The 18,655-nt window shown below is 40.7% G+C and overlaps 1 protein-coding gene across 3 annotated transcripts in view; it reads left to right on the forward strand.

Annotated features, from left to right (window-relative positions):
* Positions 1-18,655, forward strand: part of Map3k13 (mitogen-activated protein kinase kinase kinase 13) — a 135,048-nt gene that overhangs the window by 37,372 nt on the left and 79,021 nt on the right. Inside the window, exon 1 of one of the 3 annotated variants that reach the window (XM_051191191.1) lies at positions 14,625-14,856. The exons of the other annotated variants lie outside the window; for them this stretch is intronic. The gene's annotated coding sequence lies outside the window, so the exon portion shown is untranslated. Of the gene's footprint in view, positions 1-14,624; positions 14,857-18,655 lie in introns of those variants that run through there. 3 annotated transcript variants of the gene reach the window in all.

Raw genomic sequence — 18,655 nt, forward strand, 5'->3', positions numbered from 1 at the left:
CACTGTCAGTACTGAGATGCTCTGTAACTAGAAACGGCTAGGTGTGCATGCAGCTAGACCGACCTCCGCAAAAGCTTCCTGTGTATGAGGAGCTCAGGACACTGTTGCTGGCAGTCTAAACAGCTCATATCTACAAGGTCAAAGATACAGGGAGCGAAGCTCTGCTTTTTTTCTTAGTAGATGTGCTAGATCCCAAATTCACCTCATACAGGTATTTACTCCCATGCTTAGTAAATCACTGTTAAGTACCTCCCACAGGCTTCCTGTTGCCAGATTATGTTCAATATAGTATATAGCATGTGCAAGAGAGCCTCCATGACTTCTGTCCCTGCTGCAGGTCTTGATGGGCAAATGCTGTGCCTTTGTCAGCTGGCACACAATTGGAAAGGACTAGTGAGTGGGGAGAGGCAGAGCTGCCCTTGTCACATACTGCAGCAGGCACCATCGGATAGGCCCAGGGCCCCACCAGCTTTGTGTCGCACCAGCTCAGAATTTGGTCATCTGAGATTCAGTCATCACTGCTTCCAGTCTCTTCATTCAGGGATCCAGGGCATCTCAGGCTGTGCAGCCATTTGAGGTCAGCCTGGGAAACATGAGGCACGACCTTAAGACAGTAACAGTGTTCCTTTAAGTTCCTTGACAGATAGCTTCACTTTGGCCTACTGCTCTTGGCGCGGTGTGAACGCCTGTTCATTTAGGCTTCCAAAAGTAGGATATTACCATATGAACACAATCAAGCAGATTGATCTCAGCCACTTTGCAAGGAGAAAGTGGTATCTTGCTTTGTTTCTGTTTCTTTAGTTACTGCCCAAATTGAAGATTTTTCTTATGAGCCTTGTGTCTTTTAATTTTTGACTTAACTGGTGGGTGAGTCTTTTCCTCTTCTATCTTATTCCTACATTTACCTGTTTAATGATTCTTTTTATATTTTTAGTTAGCAATTTTTTCACACAATTCATTTTAATCATGTTCTCCCACTTCCCCAACTCCTCTCAGATCCTTCCCACCTCCCCATCCTCTCAAGTTTATCCCTTTACCTTAACGATTCTTGAACTTACAATTGTACAGACTGTTTATTGTTTTAGTTTGTTAATTTTGTAAATTCTTCCAAATAAGCTTTTCTTCTTAGTTCCCACCACCCATTGTAACATATTTACCCACACTCATGCAGAAGTTTAATTTCCTTAGCTTCTATAAAATACTCCCATGTGCTTTCATGGAAATTATCCATGGACTCAGTCATCTCTCACTTCAGACCTGGTGCTGATGCTGAGATGCAACATCGGCAGAAGAAAACCAGTGTTTCTTCCTCCTTTCCTCCGGTTTCAGGCCCACTGGTGGGAAAGTTGCAGCAGCAGGAGCTTGATGACAGGTCTACAGTCAGGATCCTGAGAGGGCATGCTCTGAAGTTGTTATGACTTATTTTCCTGATAGCTTCAAACAGAGTTTTCCTCAGTACAAAAGAGCAGGTTCATGTTTCTGCATGGATGATAGGCCAGAGATTATGCACATGTGTAACGTAACAAAGCCATTCAAGGTTGTTCTGTGTAGCTTACTTTAGTTTTTACTTTTTACACATTGCCTTATTGACCATCATTCAGGATTCTGGGATAATTTAGCTAGAGGTTAATTCATTTTACTTATCTGACAATGGTTCTAAGGTAATATTAGCACATTGTACTTTCCCTTTCAAATTTGAAAGTATTTCAAGATTATCCTTAAGGTTTGCTTAGGTAGCAGCAGTAGATTCTCTCATGTAACGACGCATGGGCAGGGGGCATATAAAGGTGCTTGCCTTACATGTAGGACCTGTAGTGGAGCTGTTCCCAAAATGCAAATTTGGCGTGATCTGTGACTGTTTCATAAGCCCAGCTAAGCAGTGAACGCCAACAAATACTCCCCTGGGAAAATATACTCAAACTTTTCACAAGTCACAACTTTTCTTGTGGTGTGTGACTATGTGTGTATGTGAGGGTATATGTGTGTATGTGGATGGGTGGGTATGTGTGCATATTTGTGTGTATACATTGGGGGTACATATGCTAGTGCATGCATGTGGAGGCCGGAGGATGGCTTTAGGTGACCTCTTTACTCCTTTGACACAGGGCCTCTCACCAAGCCTGAACTAAGCTATGACCAGCAAGCCCTTCTGCCATGCTCATGTTTCTGCCCACCACAGTGCTAAGGTTAAAAACGTCCACACATCCATACCTGGTCCTGTTATGTTGTTCTGAGCAGAAGGGCTCTGTACTTAATTGACCATCTCTCTATCCCCCTTACATTTGTTTAGTGTTTATTTATAGTGAGAGCCACTTTAAGACACAAGTCTGTTGTCTGGAGGACACACATTTCAAAGATACACAGTACAGAGTCCTGAGTAATCAGTAGACTGGAGATATGCTAGTCTTTGTCAGGTCATTGCTCCCAGCACGAGTGGTTTTCAGTGGGGCCATGCTTTGCTGATTTCAATTTCAGGGCTGATATTATCTCACAGTTTTTATCATAGTTGTTTCTAGATTGGAGTATTCCCCATGAAGTTAGCTAGGCTTTAGCTAAAGTCCATTTAGGACAGAAGCAAGCCAAACCACCACTGCAGTGGGCCTGGGACACACCTGCTTTGCCAGGGGAGGTGCTGTTAGATGGACCTGAATGGCTGTGGATCCAGTCGAAAGCTAATGTTCATATTGCTGTCATAGAGACCAGGAACAAACAGAAATCATGACAAAAGTATATAAGCAATTGCTTCCACTTCTGCCTTTTAGGATTGCCTCAGAATGAGAAAAATAGGGACATTGATATTTAACAAAGCAACGGTGGTCTGCGGTAGCTGTTCCTACTCTGAAATTCAGTGTTCAAGAGCAAAATGTTTTTTAGCTTTTAAATTCCACCCTCCCTGAAATTCTGTATGTAAAGACATATTAAGACAACCTACTGGTACTCCATCCCCATTCTTTTCATCACATCTCTTAAAATGGCTCCTTTCTTTATGTGCTCCGTGGTGGGTTATGCTGCACACAGGTTGATACTTCCTCTCCAGCAAGGCCATGGCCAGACAGAGACAGTGATGGCGAGGGGTGTCTCTCCAGCACAGGAGAGCTGGGATGGAGGCTTTGGAAGGCATTTTTAAAAGAGTAAAGCATCAAGAATTTTCAGATTTAGGAAAATGAATACATTCTTAGGAAAACTGAAAATGAAGCCCTCGACTCGGGCGTGTCTGCCCAGGACCAGCATCACTCACATCACAGTAGTTCCTGTATCTCTGGAGTACTGAGGCTCCCAAGAGACAAGCTCTGTCAGCTCCCATCTCTTCAGGCCTGTTGGAATCTGCCTGTCAGCACATGATGTGATCCTTCGTTTTACTGTTGTTTGCACACCTTAGTTTCAGTGGCATCATAACATTTGCTAATATTTTCTCTTTTGTTAGTTTGTAGATTTTTAAGACAAAATATAATTCAAAAAATTCTCAAGCCTCTGTTTTAGGGTTCCTTCCACACACTTGAATCTGTGAGACATTAATTCTTAAAGTGCCTAGAATAACCGTTGTTCATTTACATAATCTAGAAAATAATCACACAATGCCTCATAGCAGTATATGCAGTTGGGACACAAATGAAGTGGCAGTAACAGTCTCAAAGAATTTGGTGGCTCATGGAAGGAAGACTGTCACATGACTCTTAGGTGGTCTGGGCAGAAAGCTTTGCTTGATTGCCTGCAGTGCTGGAAAGCCCAGGTTTACTGTGTTGCTCTCTGTTGTCTAGGATATTATGAACATTTACATGACAGAAGCTGGGTCAGCGTGAAGGTGGGGAGGCTCGAGGAGATGTGTCAAGCGTCATCACTCTTTCGCGCATCGCACTGATAGATCTAGCTCATGTGGTCACATTTACAGTGTGTAAAGAAGCTAATAGAACGGTAGCCATGGACCACATAAAGCTTCAGATGTGCCAGAGAGTCTCTAATGGAAGGAAGAAGACTGGATACTGGGGGGACAATAGCAGCCACTGTGTTTCTGTTATGATTGCCAACTAGTAAGGTTTGCTTTTCACAGTGTTCATAGTCTATTAACAGTCTGAAACCATGAGCTATACGTCATCTCTACAGATACCTAACAACCATGTTAAGATATCTTGGATGATGTAGAAACCTGCTTGAGTGGTTTTCAGGGCAGCAATACACTGAGCTGAGTCCCCTTCCTGAACACTTGCTCTGGTCTCTCCTTTACTTATGTCACCTGCATCGCTTTAACCCTCAGTCTGTGGAGACTAGACTGGAACCTATGAAGTTGTTTGGGCAGAAGTAGTTTTTAACCACCAGCAGTTTCTGTCTGTTATTAGTAAAGACAGGACAACCCTGTTTTGGCAGGGTGACTGTATGTAACAGAAAGCCAAGAACTTTCCTGTATGACTTTGTTACTTGGTTGTAAGTGTATTGGTAAACATAGCATGTTAAGGAGTCAGTATTAAAATTAATTTTGAGATTTTTGCATCCTGTCTTTTTTGCCCCTATTGTTGTCAACAATAAGGAGAGGACAATGGTACTAATTGTGACTCTACAGTTATAGCCTGTTTGTGGGGAGTTGTGTAAAGCTCATTTTAAACAGTCCATACTTCCTGATTCAGTATTTGTATCTTATAATATTTAAGACTTCCGATTTTTTTTTTTTTTTTTTGGAGTCTTTGTATATCATGATCCCACCTGAAGGATGTTTTTTTTTTTTTTTTAATCTTTTGAGCCAGAGTCTCAAAGTGGCTGAGCTAGCCTCAAACTCGCTATGTTGTCATGGGCTCCGCTGGCCTGCCTGGGGTTACTTGTGCAGCGCCACACCCTGTGCCTTGTGGTCTCCATTGAAATGGAAGTGCTAATGTGTGCCTTACCAATGTCACACCTGGCGTGGGCTACTCTCTCCTGTCTGTTTTCTCCAAATCCCTCCTCTGTACACACCAGTTCCACTCTACCCTCTTGTAACTGCCTCTAACCACCCAGCTCAGAATGATTCTATTAGGAAGAAAAGGGAGACTTAATCCAGGCCCTTGCTTAGAGGACGGCAGTGCAAACTGGGAGAGGTAGAGCAAACTGCAGCATAAGGGTAGGGTGTGTTTGTGTAAGGACAAGCCTTTATTCCCATTATAAACATGCATCACGCCAAAGACAAGCAAATCACAAGTACAGGCTGAAGCCTTGACTAGGAGGAGTAGATTCCAGCCTTTCTTCAGCCTCTTCCCCCATTCTCACAGCTCTTTGCCGAGGCTCATTGTGAGCACCTTTGTGTTCCACGTATTTTCCTCCATGCACTGATGTTTTCCCTAAGGCACGCGGGCACATTTGTCTAAGGTCCTGCTCTAACCTCCTTGTGTCATCAGAGAACAGCAGAAAGCACCACTCGAGGCTAACCTGGTCTCAAACTGGTACTTCTCAGTCCCCAAGTGACTGGGAAGACTAAGATGTAGGAGACCTCAGCTCCTTCTCAGCTGTAAGAGGAGGGTAGTGAGTGTGCTGAAAACCAGTGTGTTTTGCTCTATCTAGTGTAATCTCACACAGGAAGACTTTTCTTTTCCCAGTTGCCAGTTAATTTCTTTCTAATATGTTCCAATGTCGAGTAAAATTTTCTGGCCCCACTATGTTAACATTTACACCATATGTGAAGTTACTCATTGCATCAAAATTCCTTGATGCCAGAAGCTGGCTTTTCATTGTTGGAGTTCTACTTTGTAAAACTCACCTTTAAGGGCTGGCATGTAACTAGCGCCATGGTACAGGGTTTACCTAGCATGGACAAGGCAAGCACAGAGTAGGGACAGGGCTTGGATCCCAGCATCACAGAATAAAGAAGTTCATCTCTCCAGATGACAAGCCTCTGTGGGGAGACAGGGGAAGGGCAATAAGTAGGATTTTAAAAGTCTGGTTTTCAGTATACTACAAGATTTAGACATAGTTGGAGTAGGTAAACTAATCTCCCTAGTACCTTACTTTTCTTATGTATATAACAGAGCTAGTATGAACCCACTGACGTTCTCTGTGAATGGAAAGTGTATTAGAATATTATTTACAAAGAATGTCTAGGACCATATTTGTTCCCAATTATTTTTTTCTAGAATTTAGAAACTTGAAACTCTAAAAGATCCCAATGTAAGGAAGATTCTTGACACAAAAGTATGGCTTGTAAAATGAATACCAAGAATAACAAGAGGCTCTGGGATGTGGCTCAGTGGCAGAATGCTTGCCTAGAATGTTCCATCCCTGCCCTGCAAAATAAACAAACAAACAAATAAATAAATAAATAAATAACAGGCACGTGTTAAATGTTTATATGATGGAGTAGCTTTTCCTGCTGTGGCCAAGAGTAAGAAACATAACTTCTATGGCACCCTAGTGCACACACACAGGACAAACAAGTTTCTTTGGATGGTACACTCAGATTATCCTGTGAGATACCCTGCTTTCTGTACTTTTAACTCATCTCATTTTAATGGTGAGCCTTTAACCACTGAGACAACTCTCTACTGGATTATAATTGCAGTTTTTAAAAATATTTTTGTAACAATCTCATAAAGCCTTGGCTGGTCAACTCTGTAGCCAGGAATGGCCATGAACTTCTGATCCTCTTGCCTCCCTTCACCCAAAAGGTGAGTGTCTATACCATGCTGTGTCTTGAACCTAAGGCTTGCACTTGCCAACTGAACTACAGCCTTAGCTTGAAACGTTTTCAAAACACCCTTTATATATCACATAATTCAGACATATTTTATGTCTTTGTTTTTTAACCTATCAATATTTCCTTTCCCTAAAGTGGGAATGTATTAAACATGAATTTAAACATTTGAGGTGGTGGATATAACGTATTTGTTTTCATATCGGGCATTGTTGTGTTTACTATAAAACGTGTAAATGTGGCACCTGGAGGTATGGTTCAAAGGTTAATAGTCTGCCCTTGTAAAGAACCTGAATTTGGTTCCTGTCATCAACGTCAAGAGCTCACAACTAGCTTCATATAATTTCAATCCCTGTAACCCTAGCAGTGTGTGTGTGTGTGTGTGTGTGTGTGTGTGTGTGTGTGTGTGTGTAGGCATAGTGGTATGTCTCTGTATCCTGGCACTATAGAGTGGGGAAAGAGGTAGTAGGTGGGCAGCAGAGACAAGCAGCTCCCTGGGACTTTCTGACCATCTAGTCCAGTAGAATCTAAACTCTAGTTTCAGTGAGAGACCTTGTCTCAAAACAATAAGGTGGCATGTAACTGAGGAAGACATCTGATGGCTTCCACAAGCACAAGCTCACATGTACACAAACACACACACGGAAATTCTTGCTGTTTTAACAGCTGTGATTGAGGATAGAGGAAAGATGCTCAGCTTGCAGAGCTGTACCTCTGTATACTGCTTCTTCTTCCACACCGTGTATGAAGCCCCTCCTCCTTACAGCTGTGAGATCAGTGTGGACTAAGACCTTTGTAGTACCAAGCACTGAAAATGCCTTTAAACAAAGCTGAGTGTAATACGTGTGTGTGTGTGTGTGTGTGTGTGTGAGAGAGAGAGAGAGAGAGAGAGAGAGAGGAGAGAGAGAGAGAGAGGAGAGAGAGAGAGAGAGAACTGAATGGGATATTCAGTGGGACTTTTCTGGTTCCCTTTCTGTTGCTGAGAAGATACTTATGTACCAAAAACAACTTGGGAGGAAAGGGTTTGTTTCAGCCAGTATTTCAGATCATGGTCCAATATTGTTGAGGGAATTCGAGACAAGAACTCATGAAGGAAGTCAGGGCTGGAACTCAAGGCAAGATTGATGGAGGAATGGTGTTTACTGGCTCATTCTGTGCCTTGCTCTCAGCCTCATGCTCAGCTAACTTTCTTATACAGCCCAGGCCTACCTGCTTAGAGATGGTACCACCTGCAGTGGGATGTGCCCACCAAGACAGTCTTTCACAGACATGGCTGCAGGCCAGTCTGATCTGCAGAGTCCCTCAGTTGAGATCCCCAGAGTTGACTAGGATGTGACAAATTTACAGCTGAAGCTAAATAGCATCAGAGACTTTTAGCACAATGTTTGAAATATAGCTAAAACTCGATCATTTATAGCTCTATCATCATTGTGCTCCATAATAATCCTTGCCACCAAAGAAAGAGCTAATGACACAAGTGATAAATGCATCTTTTGCTCACAACACAAAATTATTTGGTAGAGTCTCTACTCTCTATTATTTTTCTTGAGTAATTCTAACATTTTTTTCTTTCAGTATATGCATACTACTCATAGAAGAAGGAATCCATTAAAATGGATATTCAGCTTTAAAATCAATGTCATGAAAAGGATCATAGGAAAAGCAGGTTTTTATAATTTATTTGAATAGACAAAGATTCAAAGGTATAACATGTTGGTCTTACAAGAAGAGCAAACAATGAGAAATGTATGCAGTGTAGAGTTATAGAGATGAATTATAGCTATGTGTGTCCATGTGTGATGAGGCTAGAGACCAAGATCACAATGTCCAAGGGAATACTCATGTGGCACTTGTAACTGTAGCTGGGGGTGGGGGGCTGAGATACCAGGCCTACTGAGTCTGAGGTCAGTCTGGGAAGCATTGAAAGACCATTTTTGAAAGACAGGAAAAAAAGAATGAAAGAAAAAGAAAATTAACCAAGGATAAAGCCCTCTCTTGACTAGAGAATAATAAAGATGTCAAAGACAAAAATAAAATGTGAAAAATGTCAAAGGTAGAAGGCAGATCTTGAGTGTCAATCTACACACATATAGAGGTTACTAGTGTTGAAGAGACTGGCACAGGGATCCGATTGTAATTGGCTTTGTTGAGTGTGGGGGAATGAGAACAATGTCAGTAACTTTATGCTGAGGTTTCTTTTGGCTGCAAGTGACAGAAAACCATGACAACTGGTTTAAGCTTTTAAAGAAATGGAGAGGCTAGTTGGCTTGTGGAGTGAGGAGGTACAGCAAAGAAATACTTCAGACTGTGTCTGTTAGATGCTTGGTCTCTGTCATTGGAAATCTGTCTTTGCGTTTGGTGTGTTCATCCTTGCCCTATGTATAGATAAAGACTACAGTTCTCTGCTCACACTGTCCTTATAGCTAGTATCCTAATTTTAAAAAATGTTGGTTGGTTTACTTCCCAATAGTTTCAGTGAACATCCTAGGACTGAGTCTTGATCATTTTCATTGGCTGACTTATGCCACATGTCTGTCCTTTTTCACTAACCATGACAAAGAACGTGAGATGCCATGGCCCACTCTTTGAACCCTAAGTGGGGTTCACCTGAATCACATAAGTTGAAAGGGGGAAGAGAGGCAGTTCTCTCAAAATGGGGATGATGAAGGGGCAAACCCAAAAGGAAAAGGCAGATGCCCACTACCTCCTGTTTTCATCTTTCATCTTGTCTCTACTTTCGAGAGTAGAGAATGACACCTTGTACCTAGATTTCCCTCGTCTTGAATTTACAACCCTCCTGCTTCTACTTCCCAAAGGCTGAGATTAGAGAAGCTCACCAACATACCCAGTTCTGGGTTTTGCATCAGTTTTCAGGAACTAACTTCTTGCTAACCCCGTCTTTGTGCTGTGGCACCACTCTAGAAAATGGCCTGAGCTGGATGATGTGACACACACAGTGACAGTTTCATTTTGTTCTTTTAGTGTGTAAAATGTTTCCGTACATTCCAGACAGTATATTTAGACCTCTGAAAGCTTGGCTATGGCACGTACCCATAATTTTTATTGTAGATGATGTGTTTTGCGGTTGCTAAATATTTGATCAATTGAGAAGCCATTTGCTCCAGTGCATTTGCAGTATCAGTCAGGAGAATTCTTACGTCTTTCACTAATAAGCATCCCTGTGGCAGGAAGGATATATTAAAACTTCATTATGTTGGTACAATTCATCTAGATAGCATAGAGCATTACAAAAAGTTGCTTTTCTATAGCTGATTTGATGTTTCATTATCCTTTGAAAAAAATATTGCGGCATTCAGATCCAGTTAACTAATGATACTGTTTAAGTTTACCATAACTATGCGTACATTTAAGGGGTTCCTTTTATCTTAAAGATGATTGTGGAATTTCCCTACATGAGATTTTTATCTTTTTAATGTTCATACATATATATTTGATTCTAAAATTTCATTAATAGTGATTCATAGTGCTTATCAAGACATATATACATACTGAGGTTAGGAGGGAAGTAAACTCCAAACAAGGACAAACAAGCAAAGTGTTAACTACAAAATCATGTTTATTAGACATAGCAGGCTCTGACTGCAGCAGCAGGGACAGGGGTGGTAACTCATTGGATTATACTGCAGTCACCTGCAATGTGGGTGTCTAATTCTCTAAGAATAGAGAACTTCTCCCTGGTACAGAGCTGTCGTACAAATCCCTTGCCTGGGCTCTTTTTTCTGGAAGATGCCATTCAAGATGCTAGACAATACAGAAACAGTTTGGTCTTCCTTATAATAATATTTTTTTTATAAAAATGAGACCATAGGACTGAGTGGCAGTAACCCTGCCAAGCTGGTCCAGGCTGATGACACTGGAGCACATACATGTGGCTTTGGGGTGCTCTCCCTTAACACAAGGACAGTTTAGTAAGTCTCAGAAGACTATCTTTCCTTAGTTATTTTTAAAATCACTTTCTCCATTTAATGGGAAATAAGCAAGCATAACTGAATAGCTTGCCCAGGTCGTCGAATACTAAGCTTTCATGTTGATAACAGTGCATGTGCTTTGGGAAGGGGGCAGGTAGGTTGGGGTTAATACTCTGACATGAGAGTGGAGAGTATAGACCTGCATTCTCAGCTGGTAGCATCTTTTCCATAATAGTTAATACCATTTTGTGCAAGCTACCTCTTATTTTGGAAATTTTAGCTGCCTTAAAATAGAGTTCTTTATTAGCTGGCCTGTCTACCTGAAGCACTGTCTCCCTGCCATCCCCATCCCCCCATCCCCCACTTCCACCCCCCAACCCCCAACCCCCACTCCTGGTTCAGAACTGCAGATGACGTCTACCAGCCTCCTAAAGAAAAACTATTTGGTTGACCTTTTCTTCAGGAAAAAAAAGTTACTGTTTTTGTGTGTGTGTGTGTTTCTCTTTGTTTTATTATAATAAAAATGGAGATAATGTATTATTTCCATAATTTGGTTCCTGTACCTGAGTAGCTGCTAGAATTTCTCTTCTAAAGGGGTGAGGGAGTCCAGGGTATTTGAATAACAACAAACCAACTACTGATACAGCTTCTTACCTTCCATATGCTGTGTATGCTACTTTATCTAACTTTCACAGAGGCCATAGTGTAGCCTCTTCTAGACCTGTTAATGAAGGAGAAAACTAAAGCTCAGACAGCCTAGGCTCCCAAGAGTAAATGGCAGGAAAGAAAGGGTGGTCCCCAGATCTTTGCCAGGTTTGACCACTGCTCACTGGTACCTGGGGTGGAAATCCAAGTTCGCTTGCATCAGTACTTGCACTAACTATATTCTTCCTTTTTAAAATATGTTTGATCAAACGTAGCCACTGAGTCTTGGTCCTTAAGACTTGCCTTAGTTTCTAGCTTTACTACAAGCCATTTTCCTTTTTTTTTTTTTAATGTTTTCACAAAGAACAAAAATAAAACAGCTCATATTTTTATAGCAAGAAAAAAGTAAACCTTGATTCCTATACTTAGATTTTTGTCTACTAATGAATTTTGAAAATGTTCTTAGGTAAGATGACCAGAATCATCTTCTAGTCATTACTGAAACCTGAAGGGTCTAATTTGGTTCTTAAAAGAGCTCGCTTATCTTTTAATGGCTGTATAGCTCCCCACACTTGTCCACATTGATGACATTAAAAACTACTCATGAGGAAGGAATTCAGTTCAGTATTAGCCATTAGCCACATGTGACTATTTTTACAATTTAACTAAAATTTAAGAATTTAGTTCTTCAAGCACTCCTGGCATGTTTCATATGATTATTAGCACTTGTGGTGATCACATCCGCATATTCATGCCACTGCAGCAGTTTCTCTTGCGTGGTGACCCCTTAGGCTGTACATCTTTGTGCTTGTCTTTCTCTCTCATTTCCTCATATGCAATGATATCTTCTGAGAATGATGTCTACATCTTCTACAACTTGGATAGGCACCTTCCCAATGACTTCTGATGATGTTTGACCTTGAGGACCCTGTTGGCTCAGTTGATGATTTGGTGATACAGGGAAGCATCCTAACACAGACAGAATTCACCAGGCTAAAGTGATGAGTCCATGCAACCATCTAGTTTTAATGTACCAGATGATATATTAGGCCAACAGTCTTGGGTGGCTGTTCTTAGATGCATGTATAGGTTCTGTATTGTTGAACTGTTGCAAAGACTATCCCTACCACTGGTGGACTTGTTAGAAATGCTGTTGCTAATTGACCCTAGCTATGACTGTGGCAACTTATAGAACAGAGTCAACTGGCTTTTAAAATAGCTTTATACAGATATGATTTACATGTGAACCCTTGTATACTTTTAATATATAGAGCTTGATATGCCAGTTTCTGATTTTATTGACACCATCCACAGTAAGCCTATGTGAACTGTTAATTATCTCTTGATGGGAGATGTCCTTCTGTATGCTGTGAATATATGTTTCTCATATTGGTTGATAAATAAAACTGTTTTGGTCAATGAACAAGCAGAATTTAACCAGGTAGGAAATCCAGACAGGGATAGAGAAAGGTAGTAGGCAGATTCCAGGAGACACCATGTAGCTACCAGGAAGGTGGGACACCCAGGCATACTCCGGTAAGCCAAGACCACATGGAGATACACAGATTAATAGAAATATGTTAATAATTAAGAGAGATCTAGCCCAATAAGAAGCCTGAGCCATTGTTCAAACAGTTTATAATTAATATAAGCCTCTGTGTGTTTATTTGGGACCATGCAGGACAGAAACTTTTGTCTACAACCTCTATTAGTTAGCCTGTATGATTTTAAGAGAAAAATGGTTAGTTTGTTTTTATTAGTCTGGGAGTTTGATTGTATTCTCTTTGGGTTTGATTGCTATTTAGAAAACAAGTATGCATATTCTTTATCTTCTAGTGTAATGATTCTCAAATAAGCTTGGTATATGGATAATTGGCATATTTGTGGTACCCGTAGGGCCTGCTAGCAACATTTCTGTACTATAGTAGCCATGAACACTCCTAACCTCCATAGATAAGCTTCTTTAGTCCATCATTTCCACAGTGATATTCTACAAACTTTTTTTGTAGAGACCTGTTGACCCTCTTTGTCACTGATAATTCTCTTTCTTGTGTAAAACGATAGTGGAAAGTCTCTTTGTGACAAACTCATTCCTTCTCTCTGTTGTGCACAGCATCTTGTTGAGCTCTAGATTGGCTCCCAGCCACTACACGTCTCACAGCTGAGACCGCACAGCAGACACTTGTGTTCTGGGTTCCAAATGCAAAAAGTGATAATCAATATTTGTAAAGTATTGGTAATTATAAAGCAAAGTGTTAGGGAGAAGGCATAGTCCACTATATTAGTTTCCACTTTGGTATAATGTTTAAAAATTTAAAGAATAAAGAAATGTCATAAGCCCATTTGATGAGTGGACACAGCTGTTTTTGCTGCTAAAATTCCACAGGGAAGCCAAACTTTGCTTCAAGATTCTTTAAGAACCTTGTCTTAATTGAATATCAGACATCAAATAAAATTAATGAGGGAATGCTGTACTTTATTTAAATATAATAGTGAATTACCCTTCTCCTCTCCCTTTTGATACATCACAAAGGTCAGGAACACATTGTTATAAAAAGCGATTTGGTTTATGTAATGTCATCTTAGATAATTGCATACACCCTTGCCCTATTATTTTGATGTTCCAAATTGTGTTGTGGGGTGTATACACGGTGACCTGTCACCAATCTTAGGAACTAATTCTCTGATTTTGATTTCTTTTTGTTATATTAGGCATGTTATTAAACATCAAGAAAGGGCTCAAGGGAAATAGCTCTAATATCCCTAATGCATAAAAGCTCTAGTGATTTAACTTTGGGACATTGAGCCTTCCAAAATTCCATTTTGATTCCTTTATTCAGTAGCAAGAACAATGTTTTTATGATAATCACAGTCTCTTCACCCCTCCCCATATTCTCCCTGCCTCCTCTTCCCTCCCCTCTCCTCTTCTCTCCTCCTTTCTCTCCCTCTCTGTCCCTCTCTCCCTCCCTCTCTCTCTCCCTCCCTCCCTCTCTCTCTCCCTCCCTCCCTCTCTCTTTCCCTCTCTCCCTCCCTCCCTCCTTCTCTCCCTCTCTCTCCCTCCCTCTCCCTCGCTCTTTTCCTCTCTCCCTCCCTCTCTCTCTTCCTCCCTCCCTCCCTCTCTCTCCCTCCCTGTCTCTCTCCTTCTTCCCTCTCTTCCTCCCTCCCTCCCTCCCTCTCTCCCTCTCTCTCTCTCTCCCTCCCTCCCTGTCTCGCTCTCTCGCTGCTGCAGCAGCAGCTCTGTTGGTTTGGTTTAAGGCTGTGACAGATGTCTGATTGGCGGGCTCTGTTTATTCGGTGACCAGATTTTTTTCTAAAAAGAGGGCTGGCCATACCTGCCTAAAGCCTATTGGCTGTGTATATTCTGAGCCCTCCCTCTCCCTCCCCCCACCTTTTCCTTCACAGCACACACCACCACTAAGTCTGTGCGGAATCCTAAACCAGCCCAATTTACATCCATTCATGAATGTGTGACGTCAGCAAGCTTTGAGCTCCTTTGGGGTGGGCCGGAGGATTGTGTGGGTAGAATCTTCCTCCTCCCCCTTATTTTCCCAATTCTGCAAGGCTCTTTAGATTAACCTTCCATCTTTTTAAAGCAAGAAAATGGAACAGCATGTGTAGGAATTCTTCATTGTTGTGAGTATTGCACTCTTTTCCTGTTTCGTCAGCGCGTATCTCACAAGGACAGATGGAGAATTTATTTGTGCTTTAAGCTTATTAGAAAACTGATAGTATTGAGGGAGGCACAAGGTGGAAGAGACTGAAGGAAACCTGAGCCCCCCCCCCCAACCCCGGCACGGCTCAGGGACTGACAGCTGGTTTTTGGTTTGGTTGTTTTTTTGTTTTTTGTTGTTTTTTTTTTTTTTCCCCCCCTTGGCTTGCTTGTCTGCCGGCTGGACTTGGGCATTTTTTTTATTATGGTTCTGCGTGTTACCTTTGGATGCTTGCTTGGGTTGTCTTTGAGAGGATGTGGATGTGTTGGGGGCGGGGGGGGGGCGGGAAGGGTGCTCGGAGAGTACCCAGAAGGAGCTGCAGAAAGTGGGACCAGCAAGACCAAGCAGGCTCCCGCTTGCCCAGCACTTGTCTCCTGTGCTGTCCCTGCCAGCACATCTTACCCTTCAGCCTTGCCTTTGTTTCCTGATTGTGTAACGTCAATACCTTGTCTTTTCAATATGGGAAGATAAATACTTCTTCAATCATTTTCAAAAGCTTTTATGATGAGAGCGGTTGCAGTGTATTTGTTGATTTTTTAAATATTATTTTATACCTAAAAATCTGCACTGAAGGCTTAACCAGAATTATACTTAAATTGTAAGGATAATTATTTTTTAAAGATTTCTAATGAAGTTATTTCTTCCTGTATTCCAAAATTATATTGGATAGAAATGCAACTGAATATTTTTTAAAATGAACTTTCAGCTGGAAAGTTTACTCTGCTAGGTTTTGGAAATTGGAGAAAGTTCTGATGTCTTCCATGTATAAAGTTGGTTCAATAATTTGTTTATACTTTTAACAAGAAATATCTGTGGTTGTTTTCCAGTACTCAGGTTTATTTTGAGGAGAGATGTGATGCTGTGTCATACTTTGCCCAAGGTAGTTCCTGAGCCCATATAATCTAGTCACATTTCCCAACTTTGAACAACTGATGTACTACTCAGAAACATGCCTTTGGTATTTCTTTCTAGAGAGAGAGGAGAGTAAGAGAAGAGAGGGAGGGGGGGGCTTTTTATTTCTTGTCACCCGACTGACCATGTCTGTCTCAATCAATGCTTAGTTTTGAGTTTTCTTCTAGAGCAGAGGTTCTAAATTGTAGCACTCATGTTAGCATTCAGATCATTCTTTCTTTGGGGGAATGGTTATTCTTAACTTCCAAGTGAACGTGCATTTCATTTTTAAATTATCATACCTGAAACTGAAATATTTTATTTTCTTTCTCAAATTAGGATTGAACATCCTCATTTGTTCTCACTGTGTATTTTAATGTCCTAGTGTTGCAGGGCAATTACCCACACAATTGTAGTTTTATGTTTTGCCATTTTTATTTGCTGAGTTGAACACATTCAATACTATTTTAGATAAAAATTCCTGTATTGTAAGATATCTCGATATATTGCAGCATTTCTCTGTTTTGTATCCTCTCAAGACTCTGTTGAGAGCATTTCCAAAGATATATTAAATTGTTGAACTCTACTAGAAGACCAAATCCTTAACCTTTAAAAAATTAATATTTATGTATTCAAAGCCGTTTTGAGGAATGTTCATTAGATTCTGCCTTTATGTTTGTTTCCATAAAAGACATTTAGGCAGCACATGGATTTATTGAAGTAAAATTGTCCCTCTAAGGCACAGAGTGGGTATAGAACCCACTGTCCCCACTCCCAGTGGCTGTAGATATGTTTATTTTCATATATAGCGTACTTGTGGGATAAAACAATAACTCTTAATTGTTTAATATCAAACAATTAAATACTGTGTATCAGTGATTATCAATAGATGGCTTTTTGTTTAAAAGTTGAAACTACTCCAGGAGTAGGAATTAATTTATTTAGTAAACAGAGTCAGTCAAAGCAGAGCTGTGTCCTAGGGAACTGGCATCTGAGTGGTTCCTGAGGGCAAGGGGCCACATCCACGGGCATATAACACGACTGTATGTGGGTGACAGAACCTGAGAGCTTGGTTTGCACTGTCTACTTCCCTTCCTCCGTGTGCTACAGCTGACTGGTCACATGAGGAAATCACATGAGCCAAGATAGGCAAGGTGATCAAACCTGCCAGGTGGTGTAGCCTGATACTTGTGTTTTTTGTTAAAATTAAAGAGCACTGCCTAGGAACACTCTGCTGGTTGAAGAAAAAAAGTGTCATTCCAAGGATATCACATCCTGCTATGACAGTTCTGATTCTGGGAAAAGAAATGGAAAAGTTTTAGAAGATTCTGTTTTTATGCGCAATAACTCTGGAAGGAAAATTGGTAGATATAGACTTTCACGACACAGTTTTCCTCTTTCCCTCCCCTTTTCTTTTCCATTCTCCCTCTTTTCTTCTCACTATTGGATGGTGTTTAGTATGTTCATCATGACCATGGCCACAGTCAATGTAGAATATTTTCTTTATCAAAGAAAAGAAGAAAGAAAGGGGCGGGGGAGAGAGAGAGAGAGCAGTCATTTCTCATTTCTATCATCCCTCCACACTAGGCAACCACCAAGCAATCTCCCCTTTTATTTATTTGCTTATTCTGGACGTTTCTTATAGATGAAGTCATACAGTGCATGAGCATTTGTAATTTGCTTTTATCACTTTTTTCAAAGTTCACCAATGATTTACATGCCTCAGTACATCATCTCTTTATATTACCCAATAATATTTAAGTATACATAGTAAATCACCTTCTCCATTCATCTGTTTATGAATATGAGCTATTTCTACTTTTACCTACTAGGAATCCTACTGCATTTGATATTTATGTACAAGTTTCATTTTTCTTGGGATAGAAATGGTGGGCCACATGCTAACTGTACTGAGCAGTTGAATGGACATTGAGCTTCTTTCTAAGCTAGCTGCACCTTTACACATCCCCATCAGCAACACATAGATCAAACCTCTCCACACCTCAGGAAGTGGCAGCTGTCACCTGTCACGTCGTGAGCATCACCTTAGTGGGTGTGAGGCAGCGTCCCATCAAGCCTTTGTTGCTGTCTCCCTCATGGCTGATGATGTTGAACATCTTTTGATGTGTTTACTGGCCATGTGTGTACTTCTCTAGGGAAATGTCTATTTATACTCTTTACATATGTTAAAAATTATACATTTATGTTTTTATTATGATTTATGAAAGTCCTTTCTATACTTTGGATACAAGCTATGTCAGGCTAAGTGGATGGTAAGTATTTTATCATAGTCTTTTTGTCAGTGGTGAATACCAAGAACTAGTTTTTATGAAGTTCAGTTTCTTTAGTTTCTTTTTTCTTTCTGGGGTTTTTTTGTTTGTTTGTTTGTTTGTTTATTTTTGTTTTTGTTTTTGTTTTTGTTTTTTTTTGTGCTTTTGATGTTATGTCAAAGGCAGTGTTCCCTAACAAGGTCATTAAGGGCCATTCCTATATTTTCATCCACACATTTTATATTTTTAGTTCAAAACTTAGATAATTTTTCAACATGATATAAGAAAAGGATTCAGCTCACTTTTGAAAATGGCTATCCAGTTGTTCCAGGATATCCCTTTGCCCCGATAACTTGTCTTGGCATTCTATCAGGAAACATTCAAAACAAAATGCTGCTGCATGTGGTGGCCTATACTGTGATCCTGTCTGGGAGGTGGAGGAAGAAAGACAAGTGTTCAAGGCCATCCTTAACCACAATGTGAGTCTGAGATCTGCCTTGGCTGCATGAGACCCTGTCATAAAACAATAACAAAAAGCCCTGATAGAATACTTCCATTCCT

Source organism: Phodopus roborovskii, unplaced genomic scaffold (genome assembly GCF_943737965.1).
Source record: "Phodopus roborovskii unplaced genomic scaffold, PHOROB, whole genome shotgun sequence".
In the NCBI taxonomy this organism is placed as follows: Eukaryota; Metazoa; Chordata; class Mammalia; order Rodentia; family Cricetidae; genus Phodopus; species Phodopus roborovskii.